Source organism: Rhinolophus ferrumequinum, chromosome 23 (assembly GCF_004115265.2).
Source record: "Rhinolophus ferrumequinum isolate MPI-CBG mRhiFer1 chromosome 23, mRhiFer1_v1.p, whole genome shotgun sequence".
In the NCBI taxonomy this organism is placed as follows: Eukaryota; Metazoa; Chordata; class Mammalia; order Chiroptera; family Rhinolophidae; genus Rhinolophus; species Rhinolophus ferrumequinum.
The window spans coordinates 29,972,500-29,999,079 of NC_046306.1; the positions used below are offsets into that span (position 1 = coordinate 29,972,500).

Consider the following 26,580-nt stretch of genomic DNA (forward strand, 5'->3'; position numbering starts at 1 on the left):
GATGTTGGATGTCTTCGGAAGAGCAAAGTGGATAGTTAAACATTGAGTTGATTGCTGAATTCTGTGACTGGAGATACCTTTTTTTTTTTGGAGGGAAAATTGGGGATCGGGTTTGAAACCGGAAGTGTCCTCAGTTGGGTAAGTCATTTCGCTTATCAGAGCCTTCGTTATCCTACCTTTGAACATTAGAAAAGCAAAGCAAAATATGGAATGCTTCAGAATTTGCATGTCACCCTTGCACGGGGGCCATGCTGATCTTTGTATCATTCCAATTTTACTGTCTGCGCTGCCAAAGTAATCACTGACTGGAGAGTCTTGGCAATATATTTTTGTTTTCAGAGTTTTTCTCTCCTCCATCCCCCCTTTACCCCCCAAAAATTTCTGCCACGTCAGTGAAGTCAGCAGAGGACTTCTGAGAAAAGAGCAAGAATTTGTGTTCTAGCTCCTACTTTGTCAAATAGTAGATAAAATCGTGAAAGCGTATCTAGCTTTCCAGAATTAGAGCTACATTGACACATTATTTAGCTGACAGTGCCGGGGAACAATTTGTTCTATGTAAGTAAAATTTCGATCATGAAATTCTACTAAATGCTATGAAATAAACTTGCTACTTTTATGATGGCAATACTTTTAGACTATAGCGTATTTCCCCCCGATTTACTAAACAGAATAATTGAAACTTCTCAGCCTCATCCTTTGAGGCGTCGGTTATTGAAGTGTGCAGTAGTAATACAGCAGCATGCCTTACAAAGAGTCATGCAAGCAAAAGGCATCATTATTGTTATTGTTTGCTTAGGGACTGCTGGAGTCTGTAAACTACTTGCGATTAAAGTTAAGTGTTCACAGATCTGCTTTTTTAATTCTTGTATTTTATTTTTGGAGTGTGTAAACTTCCTCGTTGTCAGTTGGTCAGCTGTATTTTGGAGCTGCTCAAACACAGGCTTGTTCTTAGATCTAGTCTGTGATACAGGGAACTACATTTCCCAGGCTCCTTTGCCTTTTGGTGTCCGAGGGGAGACATAAGGGTATCTCTCTTGCTGCTCTCTGTTTTCTTTGTTATCTCCAGGAAGAGCTGTGTCTCTTCCATAGCTTCTGCTCCCACCTGACTTCGCCTTTCTCCATAGCAGCCTGTGCTGTTCTAGTCTCCAGTTCGCCCCAGTCTCTGGGCTCTGATAACATCACGTCCTTCCATTATCCCTCCTGCCTATGCAAGCTAGCAGCTTCTCATGATTGTTAGTCTCTGGGCTGCCTCCCGGCTCCCTCTGTGGCCTCTCAGCCATTTCATCACTCTGGAACCAGTCCCTTGGTTTGAAAGGGGCTGTTTTCTGGTTGTCTTTGACTAATAACAGTTTACTGAGGTTGCCTTCTCTTTCAACTCTTTTTTCTCCTTCTCATTTGCTCCTTGCAATCTACTGTGAGGACAACAACCAGGTTACCCAGCTTATTTTATTGGACATAAAAATGCAAACTTGACTAAGCAGTGGAGCAGAGTTATTTAGAGCCTGGGCTCTGGCATCTGAATGCTTGGGTCCCAATCCTAATCGTATCTCTCATTGGCTGTGTGGCTCTGGACAAGTTTCTTAACCTCTCTGAGACTCACTTTTTTTTATCTGAAAAATGAATGTAATTACAGTATCTATGCTGTCTCTTAAGATCCACACCTATGGAGGGGAAAGGAAGGATTCGGGATTAGGTAGAGGGAGAAGTTGAGCTGTGATACCGTCTTAACAGGAGCCTTGGTGAATCCCACAGGTAGCTGTAAAGCACCTTGGGCCTTTTTTGACTGATGTTGAACACTGATGGCAGCTGCCAGGGAAAAGGTGCTTGCCCTTGGGTGGAGCAACTTTTTCCAGCTGCGGGCAGTTTTCTGCATTCTGCCTGTGGCACTCCCAAGAGCAGGGGAATAAGTTCTTCAGCCCTGAAGTGGGGTCTGGTCATCACATCACAGAGTCCACGACACACCTCCAGGTGTATAGTTGTGAAAGATAAATACTTCACCCATGAGAAGTGTGTCGCTTGGTGCCTAGTACCTAGTGAGTGCTCAGCAATATTAATTATCATTATGAATGGATTCAGTACAGATGTTCCAGTAAATGGCCTTTATGATGCCGCGTGTAGCTATTCAGAGAGTTTTGACTGGCTTCCTGTCCTAGAGAATGGAGAAAAAGCAGCGTGTGTGATCTGGGGGTATGTGAGAGTCTACAGCTTCTACACGTAGACTATTAAGCACATTTGTACTTTTCACTAATGATAATGGGGTACCTCTACAGATGACTTACTCGTCGGTACTTACATGATCGTTCCCCAAGGGATTCTAGGGTATTTAGCATCAAATGTGGTGAGAATTAAGACAGCTTTCATTTTATTGCACACTTCCATAGCCTTGGTGCTAAGCATGCCGTGTCTCATCCATTCTCAGGATGACTCTCTAAGGTGCTGAGATTCCTGTTCACGATGAGGGCCTGAGGTCAACGAGGTTAAGTGATCTGCTCGAGGTCCTCCAGCCAAGAAGTGGCCACTGCATTTTCCCCCCGGGGCTGTAACCCCAGACTCTCCTGCAAGCCTACGCTTTTAACCGCACATTTTAATGATTTCAAAAGCAGTAGGGGAAACCTCCTCCTCTGAAAATAACTAGCAAAGTGTAGGTGTTGTTTTGGTAGAAACATTTCAGCTGCTGCCATGAAAATCTTCTCCCAAATGGCTTTGTGAGAGCAAAGCTGTGCGCGTGTTTATGATGTGAGCCTTATGGCTCTCCCACAACACACGGATTTGCTTTCCTGGCCTTGTTGGCACAGCAATTTAATTTCTGGATTTCCCTGAGGAAAACGTCTAAACAAATAAATGTCTTTATAATTGGATGTTTAAAGAGGAGCCACAAGGCAGTCCAAATGGGAGGCCACGTACGTTTCCCTTGACTGAGCGATGCAGTAAGGGTGGTCACTTGGTGGTTTCACTTTCTAATCGTTGCCTTTCTGCTCTTCATCAGAAAATGATTATTACAATCAACTAAAGCTTCATGAGCAAGGTGGGTGTTTAGGTTAAGTGCGTCTTCATCATTGTTACTGGAGAACAGCAAATTAGGTCACTGTTTGTGTATATCTAGTGATACAGGTAACCCCCCATAACACGGCACCTCTAGGACATGCTTTTGCTCTAACACAGTTAGGGAATTGGGGGTAACCCTCGTACGACACGGCATCCTAGAACACGGTTTCACTCTGACACGGTTTGAAAATGAGAGAAATCCCCGAACAACACGGAGCGTAATAAGAGCTTTTAAGAGCAAAAAATATCTCATGCGAAATTCGGGAAATCCCTGAACAACACGGAATGAAATAAAAGCTTAGTAATGATGATGAAGAAAACATTATTTAATGCATATTAATATGTTATACTTTTGGTGAAAATTGCTTTAATAAAGATATTTCTCTTAACTATAAAAATATAATAGTATGTTTTTTTAGTTATTGGAACCTAACCCCCTTTTTTGTACGAGTTCTTTGTTTCATATAACACAGATTCACAAAACACGGCATTTTCAGGAACTTAGCAACTGTGTTAACACGGGCGTTGCCTGTACCTCCTTTTCTGTAGGAAAAAATAATTTTTTTTAAATTGGATTATGGTACGAAGGAAAAGTCTAGGAAGCTGTTGGGTCAGGGATTCCTAAGAGTGTGTTATGAGGAGCCCTGTTTGTTTGATGTATCAGTGAGGATTAGTGTTGACTGTTTATACCAGAAAAATGTAAAAAAATAAAATGAAACAAATGACAGTGACTTAAAGAAGATGGAAGTTCGTGGAAAAGAAATTCAGAGTTCGCCACAACATGATTTCCCAGTCTGGTCAGAAGCCCAGGATCCTGTCATTCTGTCCACCGTCCTAATCACGTAGCTTCCACTTTCAAGGTCATTCAGGGCCAGTTTAGTTTAGGCTGCCACATTTGCTGTCCGGATGTGCAGCAGAAAGGAATTAGAGGAAAAAAGGGATCCCTCTGCGTTGAGGCAGCTCCCTCCGTTTCAGCAGACTTCCTGGACGTTCCCTGTCGTACTTCCGTTTGTATCAGGTTGGTGCAAAGGACTTGCCGTTTAAAAGGTTAAAAATCATTGCGAAAACTGCAATTACTTCTGCACCAGCTTCTTTTTTCACTGAGGCCAGTCCTGGGTCACACGGTCATAACGGGCTGCAAGAGAGCCCGGCAGTGCAGTCTTCAGTTGAGCACACTGGAGGTCGTCTTATTGATGAAGAGGAGGATGGAAATTGAGTCATAACTAGCAGTTGTGCTGCACTCGGGATTATAAACCAATGCCTTGACCAAAATTTTAGATATGTTGGAGTTACCGTGAAAAGGTGACTTTTGTTGGTGTGTTATCCTAATCATCCTCAGATTCTTCAGTGGACTCATGTGCATCAGAATATATAGAGCTCCTGAATGTGCTTCGGTCTGGCTCCTTTTACTGGAGGAAATAGTATTCACAGAAGCACACTTTCTTCATGTAATTCAGCAAATATTGATCAACTACCATGTGCAGTGCATTGGGCCAGATCTTAGCAGCGTCTAGGAGCTAGAGCAACGTTTCCCACGTTTATTTGATCACCTTCTCCCCACCCTCCACCATGTAAAGTCTATTAACACTTCAAGGAGGTGGTGTCTTATGGGACCTAGTTTGGTAAGTGGTAACCTGAAGGTGCTCACCAGTCCGAGAAACCTGGCATCCCTAGCATAGGGATTGAAAGAGGAAAGTTCTCTGTTGCTGCATAAAACCCTCCTTAAAGTTCAGTACCTTAAAACTAGAAGCTTTTATTTTTGCTCACATGTTCATGGTCGGCTGGGTGGTTCTTGTGGCCTTTGCTGGAGTCACTGTGAGCTTGACTTTGGTCATTTGTAGGTTGGGAGGTGTCACGGCTGATCTTGCGTGGACATGCTCACTTGCTTGGGTGCCGCTGGGGGCTGGCTGGCCTAGGATGACATCAGTGGGACCCTGGGATTTTCTCCACGTAGTCTCTTCACCCTCTAGCAGCCTAGTCCAGACGTCTCATGTTGGTCACATGGTCCAAGAGAAAGAGGGCATGAAGCTCCTTGAGGCCAAGGCTTAGAATTTATATAATCTCACTTTTGCCAAAGCAAGTCACAAAATCAGCCCAGATTACATTGGGGATACAAGCTCAATCTTTGACAGGAGCTGCAAAGTCACATTGCAAAGAGTCTAGAAAGCCGAAGTAGTAGAGATTGGAGCCATTTTTGCAATCGATCTCGTACAGTGTCCCAGGGAGGACAAGTTTAACCTGTGTGGATCCCTGAACATTTTCTGTACTTTTTTTCCTTCCCGCTTTCCACCTAACATGCATCGTCGAAATTCCTATGCATCGAACATCTTGGTAGCTACTTTGATGGAATTAAATCAGTTGTCCTTACCCGCCTCAGTGTGTTGGAATCCCCCAAGCTCAGTCACCAGATGGTGGGTGAGACTGTTGAGTAGGTGTGCTTTGTGATATCACTTGCTGGCCTTTGGGATGGCAGGAGTGCTCCATTTCCTGTATGCGCTATAAGCTAAACTGCCAGGGAGTAGGCATGTGACATAATTGTAACCTGTGACATAAATGTAACCTACTAGACTATAACTGAGTCGTGCCCACTTGTTCTTCCACACTTTTGTCCAGTGCCTTCTAAACACCTAAGGCTAATAAAAACAATATGGACAAGAAGTCACAAATAAGAGAGTAGTTTGAGCCAGTCAATAGCAAACATCATAAATAGAGACCATTTATCAGTCTAGTCCCCGTACCTTAGTCTGTTCAATTGTTCTATTCGTATGTACTGTGGAAATGTCAGAATAAATTATTAACACTTTACAAACGATGATAGTTATTAAGAAGACCTTTCACTATAAGTGTCAGTGTCCCTTCAGTCATCTGCTGTGGGTGCTTTTGTTCTTAATCTTCAGTTTGTTTCAGGCAGTGCCAAGGGGTGGGTCTGACGCTATATCTTGCCTGATAAGGTCTGTTACGTTGGGCATGTTACAACATCTGAAACGTGCAGTCTCCTCATCCAAGAAGTGTGGTGACACCTCTCTCAGTATATTCAAGAAGTCACGTAATGGTCACATATGAGCGTTCCTCATCATACCTAACATTGGCGTGACATGGCACTAACTGGATCTTCGGTACAGTTCTCAACAAACCTGTAAGTTAGATGCAATTATAATCCCATTTTTAGATGATGCGATGGAGGCACAAAAAGGGTTGCACAAACCTGAGGTTTGTGCCCAGGAACCTGGCACTGTGGTCCTGTCCCAGAGTCTGTAGGTGTGTGTACATGGTTGTTTAAAAAATGAGAGAAGGAAAGGTCTCATTTTGACAGCATTGAGAAGGATGGGATCAATGACTTAGATTTTGAAAATTAACTTTGGACTCTTAATACAAAGCCTGCCCTGGCAATTTACATAGCTATTTCTTGCAAGTATGTTTGACGTTCAAAAATAATCAGATTGTATTATCTGTTCTTTGAGGGATTACTGGGCTCTGTGCATCTTGAAGGTTACATTTGCAATCAGCATTAAATTCATTAGCCATTTTCCTTCACATTAGGGTCTTTTTTTTTTCTTTTTTTTTTTTTCTTTTTCTTTCCTTTTTCCAAGTCTATCTGGATTTTAGTGGAGATGACAATTTGTGGGATTAGACGGGGCAACTCAAGTTCATTGTTCAGGGAGCTGTATTAGTTACAGAGAGCAAATGCAGAGCTTGCCTGAACCGTGTGGATCTCTAATCCAGCATCCCTGAGCAGTGTTCTCTGTCCTTTCCATTTTAGCCCAAAATGCCCATTCAACTGCAGTCGGGTGAAGAGGCACATGACGTTAATAGGGAGTGACTTTCCTACCACATTTTATGATTACTCAAGGGAGTCACACTAAAACTACGTGAACAGAGGGAGGAATTCCCCTCGAAGCCAAGGACAGAGAAAATCATGTGAAGAAAAAGATAAATAAGTGATGCCTGTTTGCTTTTATATTTGTCGTAGTCCACTGGGGCTGCTATAGCAGAATACTACAGACTAGTTGGTTTGTAAACAACAGACATGTTTTTCATTTCACTCAGTTCCAGAAGCTGGAAGTCTTGAGGTCAGGGTGCCAACATGGTTTCCAGATGATCCCACTCCTCAATTGGAAGAAAAACAAGGAGCTTTTCTTCTCATCTGTACGAGAGCCCATGAAGAAGTCTCTTTACTTTATCTTGAAATTCATAGGCCAGAAGATTGAGTTTGAATATATCATTATTTACCTTGACATACTTATAAAATGCTAGTAATTTTGCGAGTAATAACTAATTTAGGTGAGATTCTTGCCATATGCCAGGTACCATTTTAGTGCTTTATCTACAATAACCCTTTTTTCCTCACAATAACTCTTTGAAGTAGATACTATCATTATCTCTTACAAATAATGAAATTGAGGCACAGAGATCCTAAGTAACTTGCCTAAGCTCACAGAGCAAGGTTAGTTGTGAAGCTAGTATTCAAACCCAGACTGTTTTAATTGCTATACTAGTGTTTCCCAAGTATCAGTCATTCAGATACCACCTTCATGCTTTCTGCCATGATTGTATTCCACTTCTATTATTATTTAATGTTTCCACTTTCCCCCACAAATAGATGTATTTAAAAAAGAAACCTCAAGTTGCTACCTCAAATTAAAAACTATTATGTGCCACAAATAGTAGAGATAGTCAAGTTAAATGAAAACCAAATAGTGTCATTCAATCATGAGTAGATGACAATGCTTGCCAAAAAACCTGAGTCAGTGGCCTCTTTTTCTTGAGAGATGGGTTGGATGTGTGGGGGGAGAGGGAAGAACGGAGGGAGGGAGGGAGGGAGGAAGAGGGGGGGGGGAGGGAGAGAGAGAGAGAGAGAGAGAGAGAGAGAGAGAGAAATTGAGATTCCTATTGGAGCATCCTGTGTTATTCCAGGCTCAGTCTATATACCACCTGAAATCATCTTACAGGTTACCAGTGACAGTGGCTCTGGAATCATTTGTCTAAAATATGAAGATGTACTCTCTTCCTAATTATCTTAGGGAGGGAGAAACAGAAGAATGTTGAAATGAATTCAGGCCTTTATTAGTTCAGCCAATCGAAGAAAGCTGTTCTCTGAATTATTAAATTACTTACCCGGTTCCTAAAAGACCCTTTCAGATTGCATTGTGGAAAGAACTGGGGGTAATTTTTACCCAGGTCATTATCTGTAGAAGAAGATGTGGTTACCCCTGAATTTTAATCCAAACTACTTGGAAAATGCTCTTAAGTTCAGCCTTGCTTCGTCCTTGACCCGTATCTATTGGTTTGAAATGTCAGAGAGCTTTAGGCCTCTTTCAAATACCTGTTGGAGATCATGTTCCGTTGTCTGTTACCCAGATGACATTCTCTGTGTGTATGTGCTGTGCACGATCAGTGTAGGATTATGATATTTGATTATGATGAGAAAAGTAAAAGGTGTCTTTTCATCTCCCACTTTATCGTAAATGCTGAGACCCAGTGTGTTTTCATGTAATGAACAGGGATCTGCCTTTTAATTCACAGGCCTCTGTAAAAGCAATTCATGGACATAGTTAAGACTCATCGATGTGAACAATAAGTTAATCTGCATCTGAAGGTTTTACTGATTATCTGATCACATGATTTCCACATGCTCTGATTACATTTTTACATGATATGCATTCTTAATCGGGATGATGCTGTTTGCAACGCCTCTTCTGTACCTGGTGAGCCTTGTAATGGAGAACGTTCATCTTGACAAAAGTGTTAACAGACTTAAAGATGGTGAATGAAACGGGGTTGATCTTGCTCAGCATGCCTATTTCTATTTTTAAATATTACAGCAAAATATTAAGTATTATAGCTGCGAATAGGCAGCACGATATTAATTAAATGTGGCTTGTGTTGCTGGAGAAATATTACAGCTGTTTGCTGTTCAGTGTGCCGGTGAAATGAACTTCAGAAAGCTTTCAATACATTTTGAGCCTGTTTAGTTGCTCAGAAGAGGTGGGCGGGCGGCGGGAGGACATGTGGACATCTGTCCACTCTGTCGCTGTAGCTGCTGTGGGATCTGTATCTCTGGGGCCGCCGTGCCATTCTAGTCAAGGACAGTGTGCTGGGTTGGATCAGCCACTGTTTGGTGACATAATAGAGAGCTCCTTTATTTGCAGGTTTCATGTGGTAGTGCCATGGTACATTTCATCTGATTATTAAATTGTGCCCGGGGCTGGTCTGTAACAGTTGTGCTGTGGCTTATTTAGATGACGCTTGTAGTTGTCCTACTCTTCCCTTGGCTAGGTTTTGGAAACCAGAACTAGCTCTGGAAGTGTGTCCTGATTTCCGGAATAAGAGTAGAGAAAGTCATTGGATAGTTAGATCCTCAAGAGCGTGGGCCATGTCTCTTTACTCACCAGTGTCCCTTGGCATCTGACGTAGCCCTGGATGCATGGTAGGTACTCAGTAAGTAATGTGTTGAATCAGTGAGGCAACAGAGTTAAATTGGGCAACTGATAATTCTTGACGTCGTATCATTTTTGCTTGGTGACAGGAAACCACAACAAAACTGTATGTGTGTGTGTGTGTGTGTGTGTGTGTGTGTGTACGCATTTTACAGCTTTCTTAAGAAACAGTATCAATTTCAGTTTTTGAAACTAGAAAGAATACAGAGAGTTATCTTGAGTTAGTGGCTGGTTTCCTACAATAACAGGTTCCCTGATTGAAAAAGGTACTTTTAGGTTCTTTCAGAGATGGAGAAAAAGATAGCAATGACTTCTGTCCCTTTCCTTTTTGTGTGTGTGCAAGAAGAAAGTGCCTGCAAGGATTTAGAATAGAGAGAAGCCATGTGGAAAACAGTTTTCTCCCAAACTTTAGGTCTTGAGGATTAGTAGAACATACCAGGAAATAAGGTTCTTTCTCTTGGGAAATTACTAATGCTGGCAGCTTGAAATAGCATGAAAAAGACTTTTAGTAGTGGCGGGTTTTCAGACAGTTTGCTAGAGAGAAAGGCCCACATTGAGGAAAGGCAGAAAGAAAGCCCGAGGTACGTTATCAAGTAATTAACACAATGCAGTCTGGAGCAGAACGGCAGCCAACATGTTCTTAGCACCTCCTGTGTTGTCAGGTCGTATAGTATATTATTTTTGAGACAGCTCTTATTTGAGATATTTTATATTTTTAGGTAGGTAGTATTACCCCTGTCTTACAAATAAGGAAACTGAAGTTTATAAGGATATCTGTGCTTAATCCAATGCCACATTAATAGCTAGCACATATAATGGGGTTAGGGTTTGAACCCAGGCCTGTGGGATTCAAAAACCCAAGTTTCTCCCCAGGTTAAGCAGTTTCTTGCCTTTCTTATAATTGTATTCTGTATTTAGCGATTATCCTGTGTAGTTCATAGCTTTTACCATTTTTTAAGAAAGAGGTCTATTTTTACAGGGAAGGTCAGGTTGGATTGTGGATTCAGCGCTATGTGCCTGAGTGTGCATGTGTGTGTTTGTGTGGAGAGGGTGCGGGGGGATATCCAGATGGTCCAAATCCTCGATACCTTGTTTCCCCGAAAATAAGACGTAGCCAGACAATCGGCTCTAATGCGTCTTTTGGAGCAAAAATAAATATAAGACCGGGTCTTGTATTATATTATATAAGACCCAGTCTTATGTTATATTATAATAAGACCGGGTCTTATATTAATTTTTGCTCCAAAAGACGCATTAGAGCAGCTTGTCCGGCTAGGTCTTATTTTCGGGGAAACATGGTTCTCAAAGTGTGGTCCCTGGAGCAGCAGCATTGGCATCAGCTGGGAGCTTATTAGAGCTGCGGTGTCTCAAGCCTCACAGCAAACCTCCTGAGTCACAGTCTACATTCTTAACAAAATCCCTAGATGATTTGTGTGGGTATCAAAGTGATAAGCTCTGGTCTAAACTGTGATTCCAGGGCAGCTATCTGAATGGTTGGCATATTGTATAAAAGCAGTAATAGTGCATAGTGGCAATACATTATTATCCCCGCTTATTGAGTACCTACTATGTACTAGATCATATGTGAAGTGTTTTATATAGATTTTCTTATTGAAAATTTTTTCGTAACTCTGTGAGGTGGTATTTTTGTTTCTGTTTTAGAGACGAGAAAACAAAACCAGAGAGAGTTTAGGTACTTGTCCAAAACCAAACAGCCCCAGTGTCAGTCCAGGTGTGTCCAATTGCACCCTGAGTCTCATGCTCTCCAGCTTATCTTACAAATCAATAGATATTGATTACCAATGTCTGACTGGTGATGATAAGAAAGTTTACCTTACAGCACAGAGCTTTGCCCATTCACAAACCATATTCTGTGAAATGAATTTTATTGTATTGACTTTAAATTGGTGGGATAAAAATGAAGTTAGAGCTCTTGAATGATATCCACCATTGCTTATATTATGTGGGGCATATTTTTTTCTTGGAGTAGAATAAAATTTTAGATGTGAGATCTTAGGAAGCATTTTTAGTGTTCTGTGGATTCTGTTCTAACTTTAAGGATAACTACCTTTTTCACTGGTTACTGATCATTATAATAAAAGGATCCACTATTACTGATAATATTGATAGAATGCGTTAATACTGACAACGATACAATAAAAGATGTTGAATGCAGCTAGCATGAAGTGTTAGCGGAACTTTGGTGAGTATATGTTAATATGGTATTTAATTTTTGTTGTTTATATCTTTCCAGAGTGGTTTTTTTTGTGTGTTTTTTTTTCTTTTTTCTTTTATCAAATGCTTTTGTTTCATGATTTGCTAGGTGCTTGATCCAGGTGGACTGAATTGGCAGTGTTTATTAGAATGTCATTATGCTTTACAATAATGTTCTCTATTAATTTGTCCTTTGTTCCCTGGAACAGTGAGTTGACTCTATCCTGAGTATACTGAATTGTTGGTTTTAAAATCAATCTTTCGCAAGGTTAGAAGGATCAAGGGCACTATTAAATAATTGTTCTGGTCTTTCATCCATAGTCTTTTGGGGGAAAAGGAAGCAAAAAATATCTTTTTTGTGTGTGTTTAGGCATGTGGGGGAGAGGAAGGAGAAGGGAATGAGTCAGACACTAAAAGTTTCTGCCTGAACCTAAGTTTGTTTGTTTATCATGTCAAGGCAAATGAATATGCAGATACTTTCTTAAATACTTAGGTAATGAGAATGAAACAATAGATTTAATATTCTATTTAAATCTAGGGGAAAATGCTATCTAAGCATGTTAAAGGGAATTAGAAAGGATGGCATTTATTTGGAAACACAACCTGCATTCATGTCCACTGGTCCTATAGTAAAGTCCTCGCTTAATGTCGATCGCTTCTGCAACTTCAAGCGACACCATGCATCACGAAACCCGTTTTACTAACGGCTAATTGATATACACAAGAGTTAACTTCCTACAGCATCTCAGCAACATTATAAGGAAACAACATTGAATAAAACATTATTTAAGGACCTGCTGTATTTAATTATAACATTAGTGTATCTTGTTGAGGTGGCTTATCTGGCAGCATCAGATATATAAAGCTGGCTGTATCAACTAATTATAAAAAAAGCCAAAATACAGTTGTCCCTTGGCATTTACAGGGGCTTGTGCGTGGTTCCAGGACCCCTGCGGATACAAAATCCATGGGTGCTCAAATCCCTTATATAAAATGGTGTAATACCTGCATATAACTTATATTTACATATAGGCAACACATTACTTCATTGGAGTGGATTTAGCACAGTGCTCTGCGCCTTGCAAATTCAATCTTTGTTTTTGGAATTTTCTGGGATTTTTTTTCTTACGGAATTGTTTTCAATCTGGGTTGGTTGAATCCGCTGATGCAAAATCTGCAGATACAGAGGGCCGACTGTAGAAACATTTTCTCGTTCTCGGTAAAAATTTTATAGCCTTAAACTTTATACATAGTTTGAAAAAACTGAGTTTTAAATTCACAAACCTTTCCGGTGGTGTGCTGGTACATGTTTAACAATTGGCTCTGAAAAGGGGTAGGGGAAAGAGGGGAAGAAGCTTGGTTTGTACTGTCTGCCAATCTCTGTGGTGTAAGTATTCCTACTGTGCCTGGAGATAGAAAGAGATGCAGTTATTTTTTGCAGGCGGTGTGAGTTGGCTTAGCATCCTGGATAATTCGTACCAAAAGATTAGGAAGGGGAGAGACAGTTGGAGGGAGGCAGTGGAGAGACAGAAAAACTAAAGAATGTAGAAAATAAGAAGAAGCTTAGAGCAAGTTGGGAGGCAGGGGTTTCTGTTAAAGGAGTTTGAGTAAGGTGTCTGTTTCCTTCCCTGAAACTGTGGAGAGGGGCAAAAAATACTGAAAGTGGGAGAAAACAAATCTTCATTAAAAGTAGGAAATGGCGAAAGGCCAGACACTGAAGAACGTCTGCCAAATTTGGTGATCTTTGGAGCAAATCCAAGGAAAATCAAACTTGTTTCTCTTAGAGCACCAGCAATTGGAGGCTCTGCAAAGACCAGACAAGGAAGGCCTTACTCGGAACAGAGAGGTTGAAGGCACAGGTGGGTCTCCTGAGAAGTAGCGCTCATTCCTAGTTTGATGTTTTCTTTGTTTCTTAGATTATGCAAAACCCTCCATGTTTTTTTTCCCTGTAATTTAGGTTTATATTGTGTTTTTTACTTTTTTGTAAATCATTTCTTGCAAATGTGAATAATATAACAAAATCTTGTTTATTGATTTATTAACTTTAGATAGTATCTATTGACTCTTAGATATGAAAACTTTTAAAAACAGCACATTCATACTTCCTCCCATCTTCTCTAATCTCCTGGTTGTATTCCTTGTTATAAATCTTAACATTTTGTTTCTTATAGTTGCTGTGCCTGTACTTATTTATCTTCCAGCTTTCTTAAGATAGGCCATATAACATTGTATAAGTTTAAGGTGTATATGATAATTTGAATATTGAATACAGATCTATTGCAAAGATGTTTACCACAGTAAGGTTAGTTAACACATCCATCACTGCACAGTTATCTTTTTTTTTTTATGTGTGTGGGTGGTGAAAAGATTTATAACATTTTCATTATATTCTGTATACCATAATCGTTTTGCTTCCATTTTATATTTACATAAATGATGCAAAAAAAATGATGTTGGAACAAAAGAAAGGATCAAACCAGGAAGCCTAACAGAATGAAAAGAATTAACAACCAGCTGGTTGTTAGAAACCATAATGTAAAAGGGATAAACTCATTCATAAGAAGGGAGCAGTCTTTTGTCTATGAGTCATCTTAAACAGTCATTACAGGCACATAAACTGAAATTCAGCGGTGGTTGTGATTAATATGAAAGACAGAGGTTTTACTTTTAATGTTAATGCCTTCTATGGTCTGAATTTTGAAAACAAACTTGTGTGACTTTCACAATTAATTTTTAAGCCGTCGCCGCCTATATCCGTTCATGATAAGACACAGATGTGTGTGCTTTGTAGTAAACAGTGACACTGTTGAGCTGCCTGGTGTTTGTCACATGGCAGGCCCTCACTGCATAGTGGCTAAAGAACATCTTCTCAAGATACTATAGCATTAGATGTATGTCACATCTGCCCAGAGCTTTGGAGTTTGTATGCTCATGCAGCCTTGTGACATTATTGTGAGAAGAGATTCTATTGCTGTGTTACAGATGAAGAAAATAAGGCTCCGGGAAATGAAGCTGCTTGCTCACCATCACAAAACATCACACCGTCCCGTATCATCCAGAATCATTTTTTTAAGTAAAATATTTCTGTCAACATTAATAACGTGGTCTCTTCAATAGAGTGTTATAGATTCTACTGAACAAATATTTATAATCCTAGGTATATTTACCAATTAAGACATGTTTTTTAAATTATATTAAAGATCTTCGTATTAGAAAGATTCGAGGGATATACCTCATTTGAGAGAGATATCCATCTTTCAACGGACATGATTTGGAAAACAACTTGTGTGGGGTAGTTTGTTTCGGGCTAGTCAGGGTAGATGGGTGTTTAGTGTTGGCTTAATTATCTTGGTGGGACAGCTGTGAACTGCCAGTCTGTCCCTGGTTCTATCCTGAAAACCCCCTTCTTCACATAAATGAGAGCGATCGAATGTGTTGCTGGAGACGTGTGCGGGTTGCAGGACTCTGACTTGAGATAAATGGAAGCGTCTGAGGTCAGTCGGGTTTTACACAAGAGTTGCTGGGGGCACATGACTCAGTTTCTTCCTGTGTAGATGGTGGAAATGTGCACATATGGATGCACTCGGTATCGTGTTTGGATGCTGTTTTTCAATTGTTCCTCTGGGCTTGGCGTCAGTATTTTGGCGGAGGTGCCACTCTGGAGGATACGTTGGGTGGATGTTAATCTCTGAGGTGTGACATTCAACTTTTGAGGACAGATGGGTAATCACGGTACAGCCATATCTTCACTATTAGCGACTGCGAGGTTCAAAACAAAATGTTCAGCTTCTTGACGGTAAACATCACTTTGTCCCTTATGTTTTCTAGCATAATGCGAGGAATAGCAGATATTCATTAAATGCCTGGGTGGTATGGTTGCATTCCACATGCTTCCATTTGGAAAACAGGTTTAGCTCCATAATATTGAGTAATCTAGAAATTGATCACACTGTGATTTTAGCGATATCAGCAGTGCAAATGGGGATAGAAGGGATGCCTGATAATTTAGTGGCTTTTCTAAGCGCTTTGAAACTCATCACGGTGTCAGGTTTGTTGATTAAAAATTGGCAGGTCGAATCTACAGTTGTGAGCATTTCTCCAATCTGTCTCATGAAATACAATTCCCTCTGGATGAACAATACATAAAATGTTTCTCAATAGATTGATGATGAATATGAGCATGTGAAAAACAGAGAAATCCTGCAGTATAGGACTCTGTCTACATTAGTGTAGGTTGACCATCCTAAAACTTCACACTGGAATTTTATTTTGCAAAGCACTTTATATTCTCTGGCACATTTTGGGACATAGTGGGTAGAGTCTTAATTTGATGTAGAATCAAAATCCTTTTGAGATATATTTACAGGAAAAAAGTCTCCACAGTTTGCTGTCTGTGCACGGGAGATAATTTCCAGATCTCACCTTCGTTATTAGTTCTTATATATTTTTCTTTATATCAACACAGCTAGTAACTTAAAAGTTTAAAAAATTCTGTTTCCTTTCTTGAAACCTGAATGTATGATAAAGGAGGAAAACCAGCAAAAGGTGGCAGCCAGATGGGGAAGTTGAGCCAGATTTTCAGCAGCTTACAAGTTTCTGTGTTACATTTCTTGCATCGTGAGCAATCAGTTTTGCTTTCCTGTAGGTTTGTGTCTTGAAATTTTTGTGGCCTTCATTATAGAAAAAACAAAGATTTGTTTATGATGAATTCAGGTGGAGGCTTCAAATTTTACAGTTCATGTTGATAAACCCCAGTCTGTGATCAAGTGGCATTTCTTGTGGTGTGCGGGGCCTTTTCCTCATTCCTTGGCAAGGTGCCTATGGAAAGCATTTGCTTCTATTTGGGGTTCTGCTTAGAATGAAAAGAGTCTGTCTCGGCCACTTTGGATATTTAGTTGTGGCTGTGAGCACTGCTTGCCAACCTCTGACTTTGTGGCCGAGGGGAGGACCAGTCTCTTTACACTCGCCTGGCTTCATGGGCTTACCCATCCTGAGTTTCTCCCTTCCCCTCCCGTTCTGGAAAGAGTGTGCTTATCCAAGAACTGATTGCCCCGGTGGTCTTCTGCCTGCATCAGGCAAGCCCTCAAGAGTGTGTTTCTGACCGGGTGAAGTTTAAATCCTACTTAGTCCTCTTCAGGTAAGAGAGCATACTGAAAATGGCTTTATGAGTGGAAGGAGATTTACACAGGGGGGTCGTTTTGATAAGTTTATGTTTTTAATAGCTTGTAGTAGGGCTATCACAATTTTATTTTTGTGGTCCCTGAAGCGGTAGTCGTAAAGGAAGAAAATATTTCTGTTTGTAAATTTCTCAGACCACTCAAACTGTTCATGAAGATTGCTTTATTTATTATTGATGTTTTTCTTTAGATTTTTTTCAATAAGTGAGAAACCTAAGACAAAATTAAGTCAACAAAGTGTTTTAAACACTATCGTTTTGTGTGAATTCTGGTTTTAGTTAGATACAGATTTATTTCAATGTCTGTTTGTAAAATTTCCCTAAACCTAACTAATTCAAATAGATTTTTCAATAGGTATTCATTGGTACGATTTGATTGGCTGGTAGGATTTTTAAAAGTCATTTAGCATTTCTATATTTTAAAAGTTAAACACACCTGTGGGGCCAGGGGGCAATATAAGAAATCTCTGTACCTCCCCACCCAATTTTGCTGTGCACCTAAAACTACCCTAAAAAAAAGTCTATTATAAAACTTAACCAGTCTTGAAAATACTTTCTATAAATACCTAAATATGAAGCAATTCAGCACAGATAGTGTTAAATGTTTTTCCATCATGTGTTAATTATTATAAAAACGGATTCAGATTTTTTTAATAATTAGGAATAAAAATATAGGATGTATTTCAATAATTTATGTTTTGATTGCCACTTTTTGGGTTCAACATAAAGATAGGCAAAATGATTATTTTAAAAAGTCTCTTTTCCCAAATAGGAAGTGAGAATGAAAATATAATTATTGTCTTAGGAATCTTACTTCTTCATTGTCTTGGAAAGTTTATCAGAAATTATGTAAAATTGCTTCCTGAAATAAGAGAGTGGAAATTAATAACTTAAAAAGTTGGTTAGTATATTTGGTAATATTTTTGAAATCATTTTTCATGTAATTACACATATTCGTAAACAAAGATGTGATGCCGAAGAATGAAACTTGCAGTCAGTATGGAATAATTGGCTTCAGATGGCTTTAGAAAAATACTTCATGTTTGTGTACTTTGTTTGGTCAGTTAGGAATATCTTTGTATCTTTAAAGATATCTGTAATCATGAAACAAAAGGTAAAACCTTTAGTTTCGTGTGAACCACGACTAGTCACAGCTATTTGGAAATAAAACAGTCTTTACTATAGCAATCAAAGTAAACAAACATGATAATTAATATAAACTTATTTTAGATGTATATATACGTAAATAAAATGCAACAGTCTGTGGCTGTTTTTAATGGGGAATAAAGAAATTCCACAGCTCTGTCTTACAGCTGAAAGGGTTGGGACAACGTCCAGAGAACTCTTGATAGTTACTTGTTGGAGAAAACATTTTATACACTTTTTACGTTAAAGAGCAATTACATGTAAAATGATCCACTCACCAAAGGAATACGGAATATTTCTAGACCCATTGGAGAATGTGAAACTTTCCAAAATGCTCAAAACAGGTTCAACCGTGTTTTATTTCGATAGACTTTCTAGGGCTTCAGGGCTGGAGGAAGGTCTGTCACACAGGTGGAGGCTAGGACTGAAGCTGTGAAGCACTTGGCAGGGGAAGGTGCTTATAGGAGACAAGGTGTCCAAGACTTCATGTTGCTCACTTATTTACCTCTACCTGTCCTCTGTGTCAAGTTAAAGCTGCTACTGAGAAGACAAGTTACTGAGGGTCGCTCTGCAGACTTGATGTGAGATCACCCCACTGCATCTCATACTTGCAGGTGTACCTGAATCACCTGTGATTTGGTTAAATAGCAGATCCAATATGACGGTGTGGGATGAGGCCCGAGAGTCTGCATTTTTAACAAGCTCCCAGGGACTGCTGATGCTACAGGACCACACCGACTAGCGAGGAGCTACGCAATGTCAAACACCTGCTCAGATGATTATTTTTACCTTAATGGATATTGTCTCGTCCACACCAAGCAGTCAGTTTGCGAAGCGGTTGCCTGGGAATGTGATTGATGTGAACTGACTAACTGTGGACACTGGCCCCTTCACAAACGATGCAACTGGTGATGTGTGTGTGACCTGCTGTTTGCTCTGGAACGAACGTGCGGTATTGTAACCTCTGACAAGTTTCCGTAGCTGTCCTTTTCCGGGACTCATCGTCATTGGGAGGCTTGCCTCTTGCCTCTCAGTACAAGTCTGTCTTAGCATTTCCGCAGCCACCAAGGCCTTATTCACTCCTTCCCTCTGCCATCACTTCCTACCCATCAGGAGCCTTTTATGTGTGTTGGGTTAGATCTGTGTCTTGCACCTGAGTGTACTACCAGCATCTTCTGCCCAACCTGGCTTGCAGGTGCCCCGCTTGAGCTCACTGTAAATTTAAATATAGAAATTTTATCTGTCGGGAGCTACTTCTTTCCCTCTCAACACATAATTTCCTAACATAATCAACCAGTTTCAGGCAGTTGATCTAAAAAAGAAAACAAAAAACCTTCCATGTCTCAGCTTATTAGACTTGTGCGTTGATTTTTCAACTTAAATATTCTGCCAGGGTCCTAGAGACCATGTTTACTCTTGAAGGGAAGAAAGTGGGAAGTGGGGTGGTAATGTGACATTCTGAACTCTTCGGTAATTCCTTTCCTATTATATCTTCTTCCCCATTTCTTTTTAATGAAAATTGCACACATATGGTAATTTGAAAGTTTTATAGTGAACAACTGTATACTCACCACCTAGATTCCACTGTTAACATTTTAATTTTACTTCATTACATGTCTGTCCATCTACCTATCTCTTTCCCCATCTCTCACCATCTTATTTTTGATGCATTTTAAAACAAACCACAGGCATCAGTTTGCATATTTCAGCATGCTTGTTATTAACTAGAGTTCAATATTGGTTGACAGCTTTTATATGAAATTTAGGAGGTATGATCAAATAATATGGTAAATGTTTAAATAAAAAAATTATACAGTAAAAGATACATTGCCATTAATCCCCTGTCATGCAGGGTGTCATGCGGGGTCTCTAGTCCCGCTCCCCGCATAAGAACGCAGGACATGGTGAGGCCAAAAAGGAACACCCCCGGAGCCATAGATGGGGAGTCATACCACCATAGTCTGGCTCGCGGCTGGGTTGGAGACACAGAGAGCAGGAGCCCCACGATCCGCAACCCGCTGTCCACTTGTGTCTGCCAACCAACCTCACTTGCTAACTGCAATCCGCCTCTTTGCAATCCGCAATCCACACTCTGCCCTTGCTAGCTCAGTCACCATCTTCTTGCTAGCCCCCCATTTTCTGCTTGCGTAGCCATGGCAGTTATATTAGTGGCCAGTGGCTCACTGCTTATAGCTGACAGCCAACTAGCCACAGCTGATGGCCCTAATCACAGTTGATGGCCATTTACTACCTGAGCCAGCACCTTTCCATGTGAGGGCGAGAGCCTGGAAACTGCACTCCTGACTCTGTCCCCATATCCCCTTCAGAATATTCCCCCTCGCTTGGAACACTAATCCCATCGTTCTTGCCACTTTCTGAAGCAGTTCTGGAAATCCTTTTTCGTGAGTGTCTTTAGTTGCGTTGTCATGGCTGCCTCAATGTCCTGAATCCTTTTGACTTTGGGGAAGAGCTAGAAGTTTCACCATGCCAGATACGGTGAATAAGGTGAATGAGGACACACCGTAATGTTTTTATTTGACAGAAATTGCCGTATACCAGAAGCATGTGTGATACGGAGCATTATCATGATGGAGGATGATTTACAGCACACTTTAAAACACACCTTCTTTCAACCGTAGCTCACTCCCGGCTGACTGCACCAAACAAGTTGAAACTTGTCACACACTGTTACTAAGGTTCGACGTATTACTTCCCATATTGAAGATCCCTGCCTTTCCATTGGATGGCACTCAGCAGCACCAGTCACCGTGTTTTGTGATCACAATGGAAAGGCTCCGTGTCACACATCACGTCTGGTACAGCAGTTTCTGTCAAATAAAAACGATACGGTGTGTCTTCATCCACCTTATTTAACCAGACCTGGCACTGTGTGACTTCTAGCTCTTCCTGAAAGTCAAAATGACCATGAAAGGTAAATGTTTTGAATCAATTCAGGACATGGAGGCAGCCACGACAGCGCAACTAAAGACACTCACGAAAGATGACTTCCTAAATTGCTTCAGAAAGTGGCAAGAACGATGGGATAAGTGTGTTCCAAGCGAGGGGGAGTAGTTTGAGGGGGATTAATGGCAATGTGTCTTTTACTGTAATAATTTTTTAAATTAAACATTCACCATATTTTTGATCACAGCTGAACATACAGAGAAATGCATACATCCTTAGTTGTATATACCGTGTTTCCCGAAAATAAGACTGTGTCTTACATTCATTTTTGCTCCAAAAGACACATTAGGGCTTATGTTCAGGGGATGTCATCCTGAAAAACCACACTAGGACCTATTTTCTGGTTAGGTCTTATTTTCGGGGAAACGCGGTAAGTTGAGCTTTGACAAATGGCTGCCCCTGTGTGCATCAATCCCGTCACCATCACCTGAGAAAGTCCCCTCACATTCCTTCCCAGCCCTTATGTTCTTTTGTGTCTCCTTAAAAAAGGACTTCTCGACCACACATAAGTGATTTGTGATCAGTTTATTTCTTCAAACTACACTTCGATCGATTTTATTTCATGCAAGTTACTTTAGATAGTTTAGAACTACATATTGTACGACACTTTCTAACAAGCTAATGTTTAGTTTGGGCTAACTCATGGTGGTGTTCTTATTTCTAACAAAAGTAAAATTCTTACAACAGTAACAGATTATCTGATTTTTACTTGGCAGAGATTACTGGCCAGTGACTTAATTGATTCTTATAACATTTTACAAGATGGTTGGTGAGATCATATAAATTGAGATGCAAAGACTAGGAGGTAACATCGTGGTAAGAAGTTCTTTGGGCTGACACACCTGGTTTCTCTGGATGCAGTAGCAAAGCAAACAAACAAAAAACAAACGAAAAAACAACCCTATTTCAGGCCAGGCATTTCCGTGAAGATTATTTGAAGATGTATTCACCTCATAATTTAGCCTGAAATAAATAGTTCATACTGCTTCTTCAGGAACAGTGTATTTATTATCCTGTGTTAATCTTATTTCCTGACATTCCATGGTTTGTATGCAGCACTTTGTGTCAACTTTACCCTCAAGTACTTCACAGACTACTGGATCGATTTGGATCCACCCTGATATGCATACACAGTGCTGTGTAAAAACTCCTCGATCCAGCCTGCAACTCCAGCGGGCAACTTGCTTGAAACACCAGGGTCTCAAAATGACCTACGGCTAGGAAGTAAAATGTCCAACCATGCCTTTGGTAACAAAGAAGCAGTTTTTAAATAACTACATAGCAAGAAAGTAGCATAGCAGAAAGGTTATGGTTAAAACGAACTGAATTCATAAAGTTGTTCAGGGACAATAAAATGCTCATATTGAGTTCTTTGAAAGTGCCATACAACTCCCATTTTTAATTTGCTTGTTTTCACTGTCACTTTAACACACTTTCAAGGAACATAAGACTCATCTTCTGAAAACCCACACAGTCCTTTAACTGTTACTTACATATAGACTTAGTTTGCTTTTCCAGTGAATACTGATTTCTAAGCAATGGATTTATTCAGCTGTTTTCAGTGAGAAAAATCCATGTAGTGTAACTCAGAGTTAGAGATTATATAGTAGGTGCTCAGAAGCTTCTTTTACTGTCTTCAGAATGAAGGCATGAAAAATTTATAGTAATTTTTAAAGGTACATCATTTCATAGAAAATTTGTTTTCTTACTCATAAAAGAATGTGAGGTAATATGCCAGCCATTTTTAAAAGCACGGTGAGCTTAGAACCAAATTGAACAAATATTCAACCGCGTGTGATCCTTAGAATCAAATTGAACAAATATTCAACAGTTATCTATTCAAAATTTCAAACCAGAGACTGGCTGAATCTTGTTAGGGCTAATATATAGTTAACTACCTGTAGGTTAAAAAAAAAAAGAGTTCTTACATGCATATTTACTCTCTTCTTATTTTCCAGGGTACTTACTTTATAGTTGCTTTTCTCTGACAAGAAAGGACAGAATAGTTTTTGCAAACACTTGCTGAAGTCAGTTACGGTAAAATAACTCAAAGAACCATGCTTTAAGAAAAATAAATTCAGTTATAAATAAGCAACTTTCCACTCGGTTACAACAGTATGAGACCTCTACTTATTATTTCATATTCTGATGTAATTGGCACAACCGTAGGCATATATCTATATTTATTTGTACAATCATGTAGCAGAGAATCATGAGAAATGGTAGTAACTATTTCTCCTTCTTACAATTTTAAGCCCCAGTAGAATAGAGAAAAATATCAATTATCTTCTCCCATATGTTGCAGAACTCTTGCATTTGTTGTAAGTTCATCTTATAACAAAGGGCCACCATTTGTGCAGGTTTTATTGTATTTTCAGCTTCAATTACAAATTTAAGTTTCTAGGACAGGAGAGAAGTCACCAAGCCAATTTCTGTTGAGTGGAATATCTAACCCTTTTTCTACATGCATCCTGTCTACTCTTGAAGGTTCAGCCTAAAACCCAGCCATCCTGAAGTTGTCCTCACTGCTCTAAGTCAAATCTCTGCTCATCTCTTCCTTCCTTGAGTACATATTGCATTGATTTACAAACATTTTGACATCATTCTTCATCGCAAAGACTATGAATACTCTCTAATTGTTTTGTATATTAGCCTTGTCTTCCCAGTGATATTTTAAATTACTCTGTGTGAGAATCCTATTTTACACTTTTGCATTTCCTACTTTTTCTTGTTTAGTGCTTTGGAGAGTCTTCAGTCAATAAATATTTTCGGCTGGTTGCCTGAATATTAAAGAAGCCACTTGTATCTGCAAATGTGAGTAACTTCATTTCCCCCCTCTTCTATCAATTTATCCTAAGAATAGAATTAACAGAAGGATAAAATTAACAGAAGGATTACTTAAAGCAAAATAATTTAGACTTTTATGTTTCTTTTTCCCTTCATTTTTAAAAGTTATTACCATTTATCTGGCCATGTTTCAGTAATAGTCTTAACATTTAGCACTTTAATGATTCCTTTCATTTGCGAAGAACAAATTGTTTTTCCATAATAATTTCATTTCCCAGATGATTATAAAGCACGTTGGCCCCATTGATGATCTAGAATGTAAGAAAAATCTGACACTCTGAAGTTCAGCTTCTGAATGACTTGGGAGCAGAAAATGGACCACAGATTGCTTTCGGTGCATCTGGGCCAGAAATATAGGAGTTCTGTCAACAGCAGAGCTGTTTGCCTCTGTAAGCTTTTGTCTGTAGTCTGGAGTGGAGCACTGTGCTGGAAAAGTCTGTTCTGTTGGCTTATCCATCCTTTGTCCATATTTCAGCCATGTCACATGATTGGATCTATCCAATAAAGAAAATAAAGAGCAACAATCAGTGTTGTAGTCATACTTTGCCCTTCCCAGGGCTACGGTTGCTAACTTTATGCAAACAGATTTTCTGCATCTCCTAATAAATTGAGAGATCCAGCAAAGCCTTGACTCTTGTTCTCCCTATTAGAGGAGGCACATGCTCTCCAGTTCAACCCAGCATCCCCCAAATCCCTGTATTAGTTTCCTGTTGCTGCTATAACAAATTGCCATGAAGTTAGTGGTTTAAAACAACACAAATTTATTATCTTACAGTTCTGGAGGTACTAAAACAGGTCTGCACCGTTATGTCTTTTCTCGGGCCTCTAAGAGAGAATCTGTTCCTTGCCTTGTCTAGCTTCTGGATGCTGCCCCATTCTGTAGCTAACGATTGCATCACTCTGACCAATACTTCTGTTGTCCTATCTCCATTGATTGTACTGCCTCCCTCTTCCATTTTAGAAGAGCCCTTGTGATTACATTGGACCCACCCGTCTCCTCATCCCAATATCCTTAATTTAATCGTGTCTCCAAAGTATTTTTGCCGTGTAAGATAACATAGTCATAGGTTCCAGGGATTAGGATGTTGACATCTTCAGGGGGTGGGGTGTGATTCTGCCCACCACATCCCAAATTCACCCCTCTTCTCCCAGTGATGCATCTGACTCCTTCAAGCTATGAGATCTAAAGTGTTGAACAACTGTAATTGAGTTCTACTAATGTGGAGTTGGATATTTATCCAAAAAAGATTTAAAAAAAATTTTTTAATTTACTTTTCAATTATAGTTGACTACAATATTATATTAGTTTCAGGTGTACAACAAGGATGGGAATATTTAAAAATTGATTATTTTATCCTTCTTTCTTCACAAATCACTATATGTTGGTCTATCTTGTTTTCTGAACGTTATGTTCAATAACTTTAAAAAACGAACATCCTTTCTTTTTCTCTTGGCTTGGCTTTTCTTCTGTTTCTTGTTTTTTGTTTTTTGTTTTCATTTTTACCTGAGATCATTTTATATTTCAAGTCCTTTTTATATTGTGGTTTTCTTTTCATCTATAGAATAAACTTCATACTCAGTAAGTCATTTCTTCCCTTCTTGGTCCCTTGACTATAAATCTCTCAAACCCTAGTTTTTTTGCCTGGGGGAATTTCTGTGATTTGTGTTTTTCTTCTTTGTTTCTCCACCTTTTCATGTAATTTCTGCTTTTCATCCTGTAGCCCTTCCCTCTCAATTCTCTTCGTCTTTTTCATCTGACAATAGAAAATTATATACCTTTTGAACTTGTGACACTGTCGTTTATTGGCAGAACATAGTATAATACCCACTTTGACTGATGAGAGAGGCAAAATTAATGTCAGAAATATACAAGCTACTTAGTAACCTAAGAATTGAGAAAACCTCATCTATACTCAGGTATCTGAAGTAGGAACAATTTGTCCATCTTTTCCAAAGATCATGAAATTTTTTAAAATTAAAATTTATTGGGGTGACAATGGTTCGTAAAATTACATAGGTTTCAAGTGTATACAATTCTATAATACATCATTTATATATCACGTTGTATGCTCACCATCCAGAGTCAGTTCTCCTTCCTTCACCGTATATTTGATCCCCTTTACCCTCATCTACCACTTCCCTCCCCACTTACTCTCTGGTAACCACAAAACTATTGTCTATGTCTATGAGTTTTTGTTTCTTTATTTGTTTGTCTTGTTCCTTTGTGGCTTTCAGTTTTATATACCACATATCAGTGAAATCATATGGTTCTCGACTTTTTCTGTGTGACCTATTTTGAATCATGAAATTGTTCTTTTGACCTGTCTTATTGTTTGTGCTGATAGTGTAGCTATTGAAATTAATTAGACTTCGTTTTACTTAATTCATGGGTAAGGCTGTTCCAGAACTATTTAAGGGCATTGTTCCAGAAAACCAGGGTATATATATGTATATGTATACATATGTACATATGTGTGTGTGTGTGTGTGTGTATATATATATATATATATATATATATATATATATATATATATATATCAGTGATTCTCAAAGTGTGGTCCCCAGATCAGCAAATCAATGTTACCTGGGAACTTGCTAGAATTGCAAATTACCAGTCTACACTCCAGACCTATTGTATCAGAAGCTCTTGAGGTACCGCCCAGAAATCTGTGTTCTAACAAGCTGTCCGGATTCTGATGCACAATCCAGTTGCAGAACCATTGGTACATTGTATTATCACACTAAGGGGCT

At 39.5% G+C, this 26,580-nt stretch overlaps 1 protein-coding gene and 1 non-coding gene across 7 annotated transcripts in view; one reads left to right on the top strand and one right to left on the bottom strand.

Annotated features, from left to right (window-relative positions):
- The window catches only part of PLCB4 (phospholipase C beta 4), a 393,005-nt gene that overhangs the window by 85,860 nt on the left and 280,565 nt on the right, over positions 1–26,580 (top strand). For 3 of the 6 annotated variants that reach the window (XM_033094858.1, XM_033094863.1, XM_033094859.1), the window contains exon 2: positions 23,719–23,796. The exons of the other annotated variants lie outside the window; for them this stretch is intronic. The gene's annotated coding sequence lies outside the window, so the exon portion shown is untranslated. The remainder of the gene's footprint in view (positions 1–23,718; positions 23,797–26,580) is intronic. 6 annotated transcript variants of the gene reach the window in all.
- Positions 200–302, bottom strand: LOC117016363 (U6 spliceosomal RNA). Its single transcript, XR_004421887.1, has one exon. It is a non-coding gene; the product is annotated as a U6 spliceosomal RNA (small nuclear RNA).